At 45.2% G+C, this 16671-nt stretch overlaps 1 pseudogene; it reads right to left on the bottom strand.

Annotated features, from left to right (window-relative positions):
• Positions 1–16671, bottom strand: part of LOC115128801 (triple functional domain protein-like) — a 141183-nt pseudogene that overhangs the window by 101062 nt on the left and 23450 nt on the right.

Genomic DNA, 16671 nt, shown 5'->3' with positions numbered 1-16671 from the left:
GGTTGTGCCGTGGCAGAGATCTTTGTGGGCTATACTCGGCCTTGTCGAGGATGGTAAGTTGGTGGTTGAAGATATCCCTCTCGTGGTATGGGGGCTGTGCTTTGGCAAAGTGGGTGGGGTTATATCCTTCCTGTTGGGCCCTGTCCGGAGGTGTCATCGGATGGGGCCACAGTGTCTCCTGACCCCTCCTGTCTCAGCCTCCAGTATTTATGCTGCAGTAGTTCATGTGTCGGGGGGCTAGGGTCAGTTTGTTATATCTGGAGTACTTCTCCTGTCCTATCCGGTGTCCCGTGTGAATTTAAGTATGCTCTCTCTAATTCTCCCTTTCTCTCTTTCTTTCTCTCTCTCGGAGAGAGAGTTCCTCTCTAGGTTTCTTCTCTAGGTTTCTTCCTAGGTTTTGGCCTTTCTATGGAGTTTTTCCTAGCCACCGTGCTTCTACACCTGCATTGCTTGTTGTTTGGGGTTTTAGGCTGGGTTTCTGTACAGCACTTTGAGATATCAGCTGATGTACGAAGTGCTTTATAAATACATTTGATTTGATAATTACACACACTCAGAGAGTGTGCATGTGTGTAATTCCATGCCTGGGAGCTGTAAGTGTGTAAAGCTCTAAGTAGCCAATGTGTCAGGTTCCATTAGCTTTGTTTATGAAGAAAGAAACAAGGATGATTCTCTCATACACACACACACACACACACACACACACACACACCTGATAGGAAGGCAACTTTTTCCTTCAGAATAGGCAACACCTCCATCGCTCTCATGTCTTCATTTCTGCGAAAACCTGGAGAGAGAGAAGAGAGGGAAAGAGAGAAGGAATGGCAGAAGGGTTAGGATCAAAAATCACATAGAAACATGACAGAGCAAAATGTTCAAATCCTCTCTTCTTCCTTCAAAAGGATTCAGGAAAAATAGGCCTAGTTTTATCCACCTTGTTTAACAATTCAAATGTCTGAGTTTGTATTTCTTACTTGAGTATAGGGAATAGGAGGTTGATTATGTCAGCATCATAGTCAAAGAAAAGACATGAGCTGGCGCACACCCAGAGAAAATGATTTTATGTAGAGGTGCTGACTAAAGGCGAATAAACTATAAGCTATACAAATAAAGAGAGTGGCACACTCCATATATAAACTCCCAGTCATTTACTGGGTCGATCACCAACGTTTCAGCATCAATGTGTCTTCTTCAGGGAAATGCCATGAATGCTTGTACCAGGTTATGTAGGCAAACAGTGCAACTAGTGCAACCAATGCCAATAGTGAGGGGTGTGTCATAACCACTAAGTTAATTAGAATGAACTGAAGGAAACAGCCCAAAAACAACAGGTCACGGCACATTGAACACATTAGGCCACTGTCATCATATGGAAACATAACTGAATATTGTACATAATATTAGCATCAACATACATCATTGTCCAATTCAATTTAACATAGAAATTCAATTGTTTCCCATTTCATTAAAAAAATGTGTTTACATGTAATCTTTTGGTTCAACCATAATGCATAATAAGTATCATCAACAGGGGGAACTTGTTCATAAAAGAGAGAATTGTTCATAAAAAGGGCCTGAGATCAAAATCAATATTCAGACCACTAGGGGTCAATGTTTTTAGATAGGATATCCAGTAAGCCTCCCTTTGTAGTCGTAGGATCTCATACCATTGATTTTGTCTGGCTGGATTAACTGTTGAAGAGTATAAGGCAAGAACACACGCACACACACACACACACACACACACACACACACACACACACACAAACACACACAGGAAGCAGTGAGGCTATAGAAATAGGGACTCCCACTGTAACAAAGACCTGTTTTCAGGTTAGAAAGGGAGGTGTTAGCTAGGGGCTAAGACTATATGATGGATTTTTTATGCCACCACAGCCCTTCTCCCCTCTCTAGTTCCCTCCCTTCTCCCCTCTCTATTTCCCTCCCTTCTCCCCTCTCTATTTCCCTCTCTTCTCCCCTCTCTATTTCTCTCACTCGCTCTGCCCTCCCTTCTTCCCTCTGTCCCTGCAGACTCATACATCTGTGTCCTTAGAGTTATCCAGGACAACACAACACAACCCATTACACACACACACACACAGAGAAGAGAGAGATGATGATGTCATTACTCTCTTTTGCAATGTTACAGTGCCTCACAGAGGAGTAAGTGAGCACAGACACACACACACACACGCCCACCCAGACACACACACACCCAGACACACTCATTATAGAAAGAAGCGTATATCGTGTAGCTAATCCTGGGCCATACATTTAGAGCTTGGGGGCAAGTACACACACACCTGGGGGCTGGTAGTATACGGCATGGCTTTCCTCCCCTCACAGGCATTGTGGGAGTGTTTATGGAGACAATCCTCCTATCTCTGAGGTGACAAGAAAATAATGATCTATCATTTACTCTCATCCTCTCTCTCTTGCCATCTTTCTCTCATTTGTCTTTCCTTCTGTGAGGAGGTATAAAATCAGATTCAAACATCAGATTGGATTGCCAAGTCAATCCACCTAAGAGAGTGGAGATGGTTTGCCCAATAGCCATTGCGCTAACATGGTCTTAAATGGTTGTGTGTGTTGATCAGACACTGATGAGAAGTGTGTGATGAAAGTTCAAATGGAGTGTATGAAACACTTTAACAAACAAACAACTGTTACAAAACAGCTCAATAACTGCCCAATTGTAATCTTATTTCACCGCATTTTACAAGTAGAATGGCTTTTTTTATGTGCATTTGCACAGTTGATTTCTGTCAATTGCTCTGTGACAGCACTTGGGGAACCTCAGGTAGCCGAGTGGTTAGAGGGTTGGACTTGTAACCAAAAAGTTGCAAGATCGAATCCCCGAGCTGACAAGGTAAAAAATCTGTCGTTCTGCCCCTGAACAAGGCAGTTAACCCACTGTTCCTAAGCTGTCATTGAAAATAAGAATTTGTTCTTAACTGACTTGCCTAGTTAAAAAATGTATTGACCGTAGTCGGCATTAATTACCACTGATTTTGTTCTCAAATCGATAGATTTTTTTCTCAAGTAATGACAACACATTTAATTTGAATCTAGCTTGCTAACGTCTCGAGCACGGGGCACATTACCGAAGGCTAGCAAGTTGTTCATCCCTGTCAATTTGAATCGGATCAAAACAGCGAAAGCGTCTGCAGCAATATACATCCATTATATAAGGTTCTGGTATCGAATATGTGACAGATATTCGTCACTTGTCCGGGTGATCTTTCAGATGTGGAGAAATTTGCTGACTTTCATGATCTGTCCATTCGCCGGTATCAACTCCTCTACTTCTGCGTGCCCACTGACGTCACAGATTAAAAAAATAAATTGGTCTGGGGTTTATGGATTCTTCATTCTGAAGGCGTGTTCCCTCACCATATGATAATGATATTGTAATATGCATTAGGTACTGTCAAAATAGTTAACTATGTACATTTGTATTCTTGATTTGTTGCCCATTGTTCCATCTACTTGGATTCTTGCTGCTGTTGAAATTCAAATTATGGGGATAGACTGGTTTTCGGTGTAGAGTCTGGAGTTCATGAAAGTAGTGAGAGTGAGGACACACAGCAAACTTTATTCTTAGCACCTCTACCTTTATATCCTCCCCCAGAGGGGGTTGTGTGTGTGTGTTAAGTACTCCCAGTTAACACTGTTCCTCACACTGTGTGTGTGTGTATTCAGTACTCCCAGTAAACACTGTTTCTCACACTGCATGTGTGTGTTCCATTGGGGGAAAAAGATGGAAAATGGCACCGACAGAGAGGGCTGCTGTGTTTCTAGATGATTTTTTTGATGTGTTATTTCTGACATTATTAGCTGATCATTTTTTTTGTGTTATTACATACAGCCGGGAAGAACTATTTGATATCAGAGTGGCGGTAACTCCACAGCACTACCAGCATTACGACCAGGAATACAACTTTCCCAAATCAGATTCCATTGTTCGTCCCCCCAGGGCAATTGAACTGATTCCAGAGGCCGATCCAAAACAACGTTGGCAGAGTAGAGGTACTCGGAGTGGTCTTCTAAACTGACTTAGGAGGTGCCCACACACCACCCACCGCTTCCGAGTATATTACTCACTAATGTTCAGTCTCTGGATAATAAAGTTGACGAGCTCAGGGTGAGGATTTCTTTCCAAAGAGACATCAGGGATTGTAACATACTCTGTTTCATGGAAACATGGCTCTCTCGTGATATACTGTCTGAGTCTGTCCAGCCAGTTGGGTTCTCAGTTCATCGCACAGACAGGAATAAATATCTCTCCGGTAAGAAGAAGGTGTATGTTTCATGATTAACGAATCATGGTGTGATTGTGATAACATTCAGGAACTCAAGTCCTTTTGTTCACCCGACCTGGAATACCTCACAATCAAATGCTGACCATATTATCTCCAAAGAGAATTATCTTCGGTTATAGTCACAGCCGTGTGTGTCCTCCCTCTAGCCGATACCACGACGGCCCTCAAAGAACTTCACTAGACTATATGCAAACTGGAAACCACATATCTTGAGGCCACATTTATTGTAGCTAGAGATTTTAACAAAGCAAATTTGAGAAAAAGGCTGCCTAAGTTCTATCAACAAATTGACTGTAGTACTCACGCCGCTAAAACACTCAACTATTCAACGCTGCTCTGACCAATCGAAATCCACGCTTCAAGATTGTTTTGATCACGCGGACTGGGATATGCTTCCTGTAGCCTCCGATAATAATATTGATGAATACACTGATACGGTGGCGGAGTTTATCAGGAAGTGTATAGGAGATGTTGTACCCACTGTGACTATTAAAAACTACCCTAACCAGAAACCATGGATAGATGGCAACATTCGCACAAAATTGAAAGCGCAAACCCTCGCATTTAACCATGGCAAGGTGACTGGGAATGTGGCTGAATACAAACAGTATTAGTTAGTCGGTCTGAAAGGCAACCAAACAGGCAAAACGTCAGTATAGAGACAAAGTGGCGTCGCAATTCAACGGCTCAGACATGAAACGTTTGTGGCAGGGTCTACAGAAAATCAGACTACAAAGGGAAAACCAGCAACATAAAAGACACCAACGTCTTGATTTCGGACAAGCTAAACACCTTCTTCGCCCGCTTTGAGGATAACACAGTGCCACCAACAAGGCCCGCTACCAAGGACTGTGGGCTCTCCTTCTCCGTGGCTGACGAGAGTAAGACATTTAAGTGTGTTAACCCTAGCAAGGCTGCCGGCCCAGACGGCATCCCTAGCCGTGTCCTCCGAGACCAGCTGGCTGGAGTATTTACGGACATATTCAATCTCTCCCTATCCCAGTCTGCTGTCCCTACTTGCTTCAAGATGTCCGTCATTGTTCCTGTACCCAAGAAAGCAAAGGAAAAGGCAGAACTAAATGACTATCGCCCAGTAGCACTCACCTCTGTCATCATGAAGTGCTTTGAGAGACTAGTCATATCACCTCTACCTTAGCTGACACCCTAGAACCACTTCAATTTGCTTATGGCCCCAATAGATCCACTGACGATGCAATCACATTGCACACTGCCCTAGGCAGGGTAGCCTAGTGGTGAGAGCGTTGGACTAGTAACCGAAAGGGTGCAAGTTCGAATCCCCGAGCTGACAAGGTACAAATCTGTCGTTCTGCCCCTGAACAGGCAGTTAACCCACTGTTCCTAGGTCGTCATTGAAAATAAGAATTTGTTCTTAACTGACTTGCCTAGTAAAATAAAGGTAAAATAAAAAATAAAATAAAAATAAAAAATCCCATCTGGACAAGAGGAATACCTATGTAAGAATGCTGTTCATTGACTCTAGCTCAGCATTCAACACCATAGTAACCTCCAAGCTCATCATTCAGCTTGAGGCCCTGGGTCTGAACCCCACCCTGTGCAACTGGGTCTTGGACATACTGACGGGCCGCCCCCAGGTGGTGAAGGTAGGAAAAAACACTTCCACTTTGCTGATACTCAACACTGGGGCCCCACAAGGATGCGTCCTCAGCCCCCTCCTGTACTCCCTGTTTACCCATGACTGTGTACCTCCAACTCAAAAGTTTGCAGATGACACAACAGTAGTAGGCCTGATTACCAACACTGACGAGACAGCCTACAGAGAGGAGGTGAGGTCCCTGGGAGTGTGATGCCAGAAAAATAACCTCTCACCCAACTTCAACACAACAAAGGAGCTGATAGTGGACTTCAGGAAACAGCAGAGGGAGCACCCCCCTATCCACATCGACGGGACCACAGTGGAGAAGGTGGAAAGCTTCAAGTTCCTCAGTGTACACATCACAGACAAACTGAAATGGCCCACCCACACAGAGTGTGGTGAAGAAGGCGCAACAGCGCATCTTCAACCTCAAGAGGCTGAAGAAATTTGGCTTGGCACCTAAAACCCTCAAACTTTTACAGATGCACAATTAAGAACATCCTGTCAGGCTGCATCACCGCCTGGTACGGCAACTGCACCGCCCGAAACCGCAGGGCTCTCCAGAGTGTGGTGCGTTCTGCCCAAAGCATCACCGGGGGCAAACTACATGCCCTCCAGGACACCTACAACACCCAATGTCACAGGAAGGCCAAAAAGATAATCAAGGACAACAACCACCAGAGCCACTGCCTACTCACCCCGCTACCATCCAGAAGGCGAGGTCAGTACAGGTGCATCAAAGCTGGAACCGAGAGACAGAGAGAAAAACAGCTTCTATCTCAAGGCCATAAGACTGTTAAATAAAGTTAAATAGCCATCACTAGCACATTAGAGGCTGCTGCCCTATATACATAGACTTGGAAACACTGGCCACTTTAATAACGGAACACTAGTCACTTTAATAATGTTTACATATTTTTCATTACTCATCTCATATGTACATACTGTATTCTGTCCTATTCTACTGTATCTTATACTATGCCGCTCTGACATTGCTCACCCAAATATTTATAAATTCTTAATTCCATTCCTTTACTTTAGATTTGTGTGTATTGTTGTGAAATTGTTAGCTATTACTGTTAGATATTACTGCACTGTTGGAGACACAAGCATTGCGCTACACTCACAATAACATCTGCTAAACATGTGAATGTGACAAATAAAATGAGATTTGATTTTCAGTACTCCCAGTGAACACTGCTCCTCACACTGTGTAGCTCATGATCATGATGACGTCAGTTGTATCATACCTTCTCCACTTATATTAACAATGTATACTTCCTGAAATGTCTTTATTTAGGAAAATAAAAACATCAGCACATGTATCTTTAAGACCAATCTTATATTAAATTACCTTTTATATATATATTCCATACAAAATAGATACCTTCGTATGGTGATAACAGGGGAAAGAAAGAGATGAGTGAGAGATGCAGGGAGAGACACATAACAACAAAATGATCAATGGAACTGATGTCCTGTTCCACTGGGAATGACAAGACACAAGTTGACTAGTTAAATAAAGGTAAAATAAAACAATGAGTAAATAAACTGGTGGCGTGGGAATCAATGCGACTGAGTGCACTGGCACTGCACTGCAAACATTGTATACGTGTTCAGCCTTTTAGGGCATGTAGCTATCCTATGAATTTGTTTGCAACAACATGTTCTGTTTGACACAATGGCCCATTTTGGATCATTTACAGACGTCCAACGAAAGGGTGATAAAAGCCTGTATCCTTCACTCATCACTGAAATGTGCCGATCATGCCGTCTGTCTGTCTGTCTGAGTCCAAGGGAGGTTGGTGGCACCTTCATTGGGGAGGATGGGCCCGTGGTAATGGCTGGAGTGGAATTAGTGGAATGGGATCAAACACATGGTTTCTATGTGTTTGATGCCATTCCATTTGTCTCATTCCAGCCATTATTATGAGCCGTCCTCCCCTCAGCAGCCTCCACTGGTCTAATCATAATAATAACACAATCATTTTAAATATGAGATTTAGGGATGGATCGATCAGGAGATCATGGAACAAACACACCGTCAGCTGTCCAACTCAATGACTATCTTTACGGTGTGTGTGTGTGTGTGTGTGTCGTAGGTAGTGGAGATAATAATGTTTTGCAGTGAAAGCCTTGTAGTTCTCTGCGAATTCACTAAACTGTTACCGTATTGTTCCTCAGAGCTCTAGCCCTCCAGTACTCAATTATAAAACACACACACACACACAAACATCAATTAAGTCAGATGGGAGACTTGCGACCAGACTCGGACAGGCTCCTAATAGTCTGCCTGTAGGAAGCAGGAGTATGTGTGTGTATGTGTCGCTGTGCTCCAGACCGTCTTTCCATCTGTGTGTGTGTGCGTGTGTGTGTATGTGTGCGTGTATGTATGTGTGTGTTTGTGTCGCTGTGCTCCAGACCGTCTTTCCATCTGTGTGTGTGTGTGTGTGTGTGTGTGTGTGTGTGTGTGTGTGTGTGTGTGTGTGTGTGTGTATGTGCCTGTGTCGCTGTGCTCCAGACCGTCTTTCCATCGGTGTGTGTGTGTGTGTATGTGTGTGTCTGTGTTGCTGTGCTCCAGACCGTCTTTCCATCGGTGTGTGTGTGTCTGTGTCGCTGTGCTCCAGACCGTCTTTCCATCGGTGTGTGTGTGTGTGTGTTCCTTGGCCCTGCTCTGTATTCCATAATAATTCCAGTTTTATTTCTAGTGTGTTATGACCTGAGCTCCTCTATATTTAGCTGCCCCTGTGGTGAGCTTCTGGAACACTTTCTACACTCCCACAACCATACCCAGTCGGGGGGGGTATGTGTGTGTAGGTCATTGGGTCGATAATCCCCCGGTGCATTTTATTAGGAAATTAAAACAGCTAATTGCTTTAAATACAGTGCACACACAGACATAACGCATCCTACTGTGTTTCTTGCACACATCTTTACATGACTTATGTGACCAGCTGGACACTGGCCAGAATCCATAGGATCGCCGTAACAACTGCACACACACAGACAATATCTGATACAAAAGGGCCACAAAGAGAGAGTATATATAGAAAGAGAAAAACAGAATGAGAGAGTTGAGGACTGATGAAAGCAGCTGAGAAGTGATAGACGGGATGTACGAGCAAATAAAATTAGTGAAGGAGAAAAGAAAGAAGGAAAGTAAAAAATCTACAATGCCGCTGCAGACGATGATGTCACCCTGACTCAACCACAGCAGACGGACAAGGACGGAGGGACGGTCATTCTTTTCCCCTCTCTGTCCTCTCTCTCCCTACCTTATTCACACTTCAGTTTTGAAAGAGTGGCCATCTTTAACCTTTACTTTACCATTCAAAAGGAAAGAGGTGACAGTGGGATCGTGTCACACCCTGACCATAGTTTGCTCTGTATGTTCTATGTTTTGTTAGGTCAGGGTGTGATCTGAGTGGGCATTCTGTGTTGGATGCCTTGTTGGTCTGTTTCTGTGTTTGGGCCTGATATGGTTCTCAATCAGAGGCAGGTGTTAGTCATTGTCTCTGATTGGGAACCATATTTAGGTAGCCTGTTTGGTGTTGGGTTTTGTGGGTGATTGTTCCTGTCTTCTTCCTGACCAGATAGGGCTGTTTTCGGGCTTTTCACGTTTCTTGTTTTTTTATATTGTTCTATTTTCAGCTTTATTAAAGATGTATCGAAATAACCACGCTGCGTTTTGATCCGCCTCTCCTTCAACAGAAGAAAGCCGTGACAGAATCACCCACCACAACAGGACCAAGCGGTGTGGTGACAGGCAGCGGAAGCAGGAGCAGCGCAAGGAGGAATGGACATGGGATGATGTGTTGGACGGCAAGGGTTGCTACACATGGAAGGAGATCCTGGCGGGAAAGGATCGCATTCCATGGGAACAGGTGGAGGCACTTAGGAGAGCAGAGGCAGCCGGAGAGAGGAGCCGGCAATATGAGGGAATACGGCTGGCAAGGAAGCCCGAGAGGCAGCCCCAAAAATGCCTTCGGGGGGAAGCACACAGGACGTATGGCGAAGCCAGGTAGGAGACCTGCGCCAACTTCCTGTGCTTACCGGAGGGCAAGAGAGACCGGGCAGGCACCGTGTTATGCTGTGGAGCGCACGGTGTCCCCAGTGCGGGTGTATAGCCCGGTGCGGTACATACCAGCTCCGCGTATCGGCCGGGCTAGAGTGGGTATCGAGCCAAGTGCCATGAAGCCGGCTCTACGCATCTGGTCTCCAGTGCGTCTCCTTGGGCCGGCTTACATGGCACCAGCCTTGTGCATGGTGTCCCCGGTTTGCCTGCATAGCCCAGTGCGGGCTATTCCACCTCGCCGCACTGGCAGGGCGACCGGGAGCATGCAACCAGGTAAGGTTGGGCAGGCTCGATGCTCAAGAGCTCAAGTGCGCCTGCACGGTCCGGTCTATCCGGTACCACCTCCATGCACCAGCCCTCCGGTGGCAGCCCCCCGCACCAGGCTGTCTCTCCGTCTCATCCCTACAGGTGCTCCCGCCTGTCCAGTGCTGGCAGAGCCTTCCTCCTCTCCAGCGCTGCCGGAGTCTCCAGCCTGTCCAGCGCTGCCAGAGCCTTCCTCCTCTCCAGCGCAGCCGGAGTCTCCCGCCTGTCCAGCGTTGCCGGAGCCTTCCTCCTCTCCAGCACTGCCGGAGTCTCCAGTCTGCCCAGCGCCGCCTGAGCTACCCGTCTGCCCAGCGCCGCCAGTCTGCCAGGAGCCGCCAGTCAGCCAGGAGCCGCCAGTGCCGCCAGTCAGCCAGGATCCGCCAGCAGTCAGCCAGGATCTGCCAGAGCCGCCATTCAGCCAGGATCTGCCAGAGCCGCCAGTCAGCCAGGATCTGCCAGAGTCGTCAGCCAGTACGGAGCTGCCCCTCTGTCCCGAGCTGCCCCTCTGTCCCGAGCTGCCCCTCTGTCCAGTGGGTTCATTTAGAAGGGTCGCCGTGGTTAGGAGGCCACGGAAGCGGACAATGGGGCGGAGGAAGACTATGGTGAAGTGGGGGCCACGTCCAGCACCAGAGCCGCCACCGCGGACAGATGCCCACCCAGACCCTCCCTAATAGGTTCAGGTTTTGCGGCCGGAGTCCGCACCTTGGGGGGGATACTGTCACACCCTGACCATAGTTTGCTCTGTATGTTCTATGTTTTGTTAGGGCAGGGTGTGATCTGAGTGGGCATTCTATGTTGGATGTCTTCTTGGTCTGTTTCGGTTTTTCGGCCTGATATGGTTCTCAATCAGAGGCAGGTGTTAGTCATTGTCTCTGATTGGGAACCATATTTAGGTAGCCTGTTTGATGTTGGGTTTTGTGGGTGATTGTTCCTGTCTTTGTGTTCGCTTTTTCACGTTTCTTGTTTTTGTATATTGTTCTATTTTCATCTTTATTAAATATGTATCGAAATAACCACGCTGCGTTTTGGTCCGCCTCTCCAACAGAAGAAAGCCGTGACAGATCGTGCATCTCAATACTCTAAAAGAGACTTCCTCTCCTGATCAAAGGGTGAATCTGAAATGGCTCTTATTTCTTATATAATGATAATTATTTCTTATATAAAGATCATACTTTCTGGAGAAATGTCCTCTGGTCTGATGAAACAAAAATAGAACTGTTTGGCCATAATGACCATTGTTATGTTTGGAGTAAAAAGGGGGAGGCTTGCAAGCCGAAGAACACCATCCCAACCGTGAAGCATGAGGGTGGCAGCATCATGTTCTGGGGGTGTTTTGCTGCAAGAGGGACTGGTGCACACAAAATAGATGGCATCACGAGGGAGGAAAATTACGTGGATATATTGAAGCAACATCTCAAGACATCAGTCAGAAAGTTAAAACTTTGGTCGCAAATGGGTCTTCCAAATGGACAATGACCCACAGCATACTTCCAAAGTTGTGGCAAAATGGCTTAAGGACAACAAAATCAAGGGATTGGAGTGGCCATCACAAAGCCCTGACCTCAATCCTATAGAACATTATTGGGCAGAACCGAGAAAGCGTGTGCGAGCAAGGAGGCCTACAATCCTGACTCAGTTACACCAGCTCTGTCAGGAGGAATGTGCCAAAATTCACCCAACTTATTGTGAGAAGCTTGTGGAAGGCTACTTGAAACGTTTGATCCAAGTAAAACAATTTAAAGGCAATGCTATCAAATACTAATTGAGTGTATGTAAACTTCTGACCCACTGGGATTGTGATGAAAGAAATAAAAGCTGAAATAAATCATTCTTTCTGCTATTATTCTGACATTTCACATTCTTAAAATAAAGTGGTGATCTAACTGACCTAAGACAGGGAATTTTTACTAGGATTAAAATGTCAGGACTTGTGAAAAATGGAGTTTAAATGTATTTGGCTCAGGTGTGTGTGTGTGTGTGTGTGTGTGTGTGTGTGTGTGTGTGTGTGTGTGTGTGTGTGTGTGTGTGTGTGTACATACATATACACACACACGTTGCATACACCTTAGCCAAATACATTTAAACTCAGTTTTTCACAAGTCCTGACATTTATATATATATATATATATACACACACACACTAGAGGTCGAACGATTAATCGGAATGCCCGATTAATTAGGGCCGATTTCGTGTTTTCATAACAATCGGAAATCGATATTTTTGGGCGCCGATTTGCCGATTTAATTTTTTTTTTTTCAGCTTTATTTAATCTTTATTTAACTAGGCAAGTCAGTTAATAACACATTCTTATTTTCAATGACGGCCTAGGAACCGTGGGTTAACTGCCTTGTTCAGGGGCAGAATGACAGATTTTCACCTTGTCAGCTCGGGGAACTAATCTTGCAACCTTATAGTTAACTAGTCCAACGCAATAACGACCTGCCTCTCTCTCGTTGCATTCCACAAGGAGACTGTTACGTGAATGCAGTAAGCCAAGGTAAGTTGCTAGCTAGCATTAAATTGATCTTATAAAAAACAATCAATCATAATCACTAGTTAACTACACATGGTTGATGATATTACTAGATATTATCTAGCGTGTCCTGCGTTGCATATAATCTGACTGAGCATACAAGTATCTGACTGAGCGGTAGTAGGCAGAAGCAGGCGCGTCAACATTCATTTAAACAGCACTTTCGTGCATTTTGCCAGCAGCTCTTCGTTGTGCGTCAAGCATTGCGCTGTTTATGACTTCAAGCCTATGAACTCCCGAGATGAGGCTTGTGTAACCGAAGTGAAATGGCTAGCTAGTTAGTGCATGCTAATTGTCGTTTTATTGCTGGTTCGAGCCCAGGGAGGAGCGAGGAGAGGGACGGAAGCTATACGGTTACACTGGCAATACTAAAGTGCCTATAAGAAAATCCAATAGTCAAAGGTTAATGAAATAGAAATGGCATAGAGGGAAATAGTCCTATAATTCCTATAATAACTACAACCTAAAACTTCTTACCTGGGAATATTGAAGACTCGTGTTAAAAGGAACCACCAGCTTTCATATGTTCTCATGTTCTGAGCAAGGAACTGAAACGTTAGCTTTCTTACATGGCACATATTTTACATGGAACATGTTGCACTTTTACTTTCTTCTCCAACACTTTGTTTTTGCATTATTTAAACCAAATTGAACATGTTTCATTATTTACTTTAGGCTAAATGGATTTTATTAATGTATTATATTAAGTTCAAATAAGTGTTCATTCAGTATTGTTGTAATTGTCATTATTACAAATGAATAAATAATCGGTATCGGTATCGGCGTTGAAGAATCATAATCGGTCGACCTCTAACACACACATATACTCATTGTGTATCAATTCTTACTTTTCTACTATTTTCATTCTCTCTGCATTGTTGGGAGGGGCCCGTAAGAAAGTATTTCACCATTAGTCCACACCTGTTGTTTACGAAGCATGTGACAAATACCATTTCATTTCATTTAAAAGGAACCTGTTGCCATTTCAGACGGGTAGGTGCTAAGTGGGAACATTCTGAGGTCCCCGACCTAAATCCTAACCCAAACCTTAACCATTAGCCTTACCTAAACCTAACCTTAACTCTTACCTTAACTGTTATCAATTTAAACGTCAATGGGCTATGTCAGAGTTGTAAGTCCCAAGGATGCGACTTAGACTTTTTCATTTCAGATGCATCCAAAAAGTTTGGCACCAATCGGCATCAACAGCATACCTGTCAGCTGGATGAGGGCGGAGCCTGTCTGAGCATACTGCCACACGTGATTGGTCATCAGTGATGATGTTATCCTCCCCCAGTACCAACACGTCTGCATGGTACTGTACATTCCAAGTATTCCAAAGTCTGTAACTCCAACCGGCCAGGGAACATGAGGAACTACCACCTCTGCTAACACAACCCCCACCCAGCTAACCTACATTACAATGCTAAGCTACGACAAAATAATACTCATTGCATTGTGAGAAACTAGCATTAGACCCACAATGCTACGCTAGCAAAATTAGGCTAATCAAGGCTAAGAGACACTTTTTTGGGATAAAACAAAAAAAGTGTATTGCTTTTAAGAAGTGGTGCTAAGCTAGGCTAATGTATGCTAAGCTAAGTAGCTTGCAGCCCCTCATGTGTGAACTGCTGTCCTGTGTGGGTTTAGGAGAGGAACAGGCTTCTACCCAGACTGTTCTTAATCTCACGTCTTAACTCCCTCAGTGTGTGTGTGTGTGTCAGTGAGAGGGATAAGAGAATGGGGGGCATATGAAGTAATCCTGACAGTGGTCAGACACAGACCTTGAATGTGGACCCCTAAATGTGCCAGCGCTGCACTCTGTGTGTATGTGTGACTGTGTGTGTGACTGTGTGTGTGTGGGGGGAGGGGGATTAGAGAGAAGCTTCTTAAAAAGTGTGAGGAGCGGCGGACGGACGGACGGACGGACGGACGGACGGACGGACGGACAGACAGACAGACAGACAGACAGACAGACAGACAGACAGACAGACAGACAGACAGACACAGACAGACAGTAATAAAGACTGTCTGTCTGATTACTGTCTGTCTGTCTAAGTTGGTGGAAGACCTCAGATGGATGCATGCATCCATAATACGTACAGTAACATATTGTGCTCAACCATTGGCTTAAAATGCCCAATGTGTGTTACTATAACGTCTGTGTTCACTATTAGCATGCCTATAAAGACCTAGTCTTAGCAGCATTGGTCCTGTCCTGGGTAATATAGCCGTCTCTAGTAAACATCCCATACAGAACATGGAAGATAACATTTAGTCCTGCCATGACCGCAAGACAGCGGTCAGACAATGGTCAGAGACAGACCAACAGAACCACAACCACCTCCAGCAGTGAAGGAGAGAGAAGTAGAGAGAAGGAGAGATAGGAAGGATAGAGGGAGTATGAGGGGGTTATTGGGGTGAGGAGTTACTCAGAGCCCAGCAGGTCACATGATAGAGTAGCTGTAGATCTCTTCAATCTATGTCTGGCATCTAGGGAAACTGTCATACCTACGTGACCAAGGGACAACAGGTCAAATAATCCTGTTTACAGTGTGTGTGTCCTTGTTACTGAACTTCACCATTCCATACGTCGTTCATCCTGAGAATGAGGATCATGGCATCGGGTTCACGGTCAACATCAGCACAGGGCCTGCGTGTTTGATTTCAGGGCAAATAAGGAAAGACCAAATCAATCTCTCTCTATGTAGGACTAACACTGGGGGGAGAGAGAGAGAGAGAGAGAGAGAGAGAGAGAGAGAGAGAGAGAGAGAGGTAGAGGTAGAGAGAGAGAGAGGTAGAGGGAGAGGGAGAGAGAGAGAGAGAGAGAGAGAGAGAGAGAGAGAGAGAGAGAGAGAGGTAGAGAGAGAGGTAGAGGGTAGAGAGGTAGAGAGAGAGAGAGAGGTAGAGAGAGAGAGAGAGAGAGGTAGAGGTAGAGAGAGAGAGAGAGAGAAGAGGAGAGGTAGAGAGAGAGGAGAGAGAGAGGTAGAGAGGGTAGAGAGAGAGAGAGAGAGAGAGAGAGAGGAGAGAGAGAGAGAGAGAGAGAGAGAGAGAGAGAGAGAGAGGTAGAGAGAGAGAGAGAGAGAGAGAGAGAGAGAGGTAGAGGTAGAGAGAGAGAGAGAGAGAGAGAGAGAGAGAGAGAGGTAGAGAGATAGGTAGAGAGTAGAGAGAGAGAGAGAGAGAGGTAGAGAGATAGGAGAGAGAGAGAGAGAGAGAGAGAGAGAGAGGTAGAGAGAGAGAGAGAGGTAGAGAGAGAGAGAGAGAGAGAGAGAGAGAGAGAGAAAGAGAGAGGTAGAGAGAGAGGTAGAGGTAGAGAGAGAGAGAGAGAGAAAAGAGAGAGGTAGAGAGAGAGGTAGAGGTAGAGAGAGAGAGAGAGAGAGAGAGGAGAGGTAGAGGTAGAGAGAGAGAGAGAGAGAGAGAGAGAGAGAGAGAGAGAGAGAGAGAGAGAGAGAGAAAGAGAGAGGTAGAGGTAGAGAGAGAGAGAGAGAGAAAGAGAGAGGTAGAGAGAGAGGTAGAGGTAGAGAGAGAGAGAGAGAGAGGGAGAGAGAGAGAGAAAGAGAGAGGTAGAGAGATAGGTAGAGGTAGAGAGAGAGAGAGAGAGAGAGAGAGAGAGAAAGAGAGAGGTAGAGAGATAGGTAGAGAGATAGGTAGAGGTAGAGAGAGAGAGAGAGAGAGAGAGACACACACTAAAGGCTGCATACGAAGGAAGGCTCCAATAGGTCAAGTGAGCATTAGTTCCTTGCAGCAGCAGAGGAATTTACGCAACACACAGATGAAAATGTGTGTGTGTCAGTCAGTATGTGCCACGGGCCAGGACAGAGA

This window comes from Oncorhynchus nerka, linkage group LG4, assembly GCF_034236695.1.
Source record: "Oncorhynchus nerka isolate Pitt River linkage group LG4, Oner_Uvic_2.0, whole genome shotgun sequence".
In the NCBI taxonomy this organism is placed as follows: domain Eukaryota; kingdom Metazoa; phylum Chordata; class Actinopteri; order Salmoniformes; family Salmonidae; genus Oncorhynchus; species Oncorhynchus nerka.
Note: the sequence above shows the minus strand (reverse complement) of the source record. Positions and strands in the feature narration are given on the sequence as shown.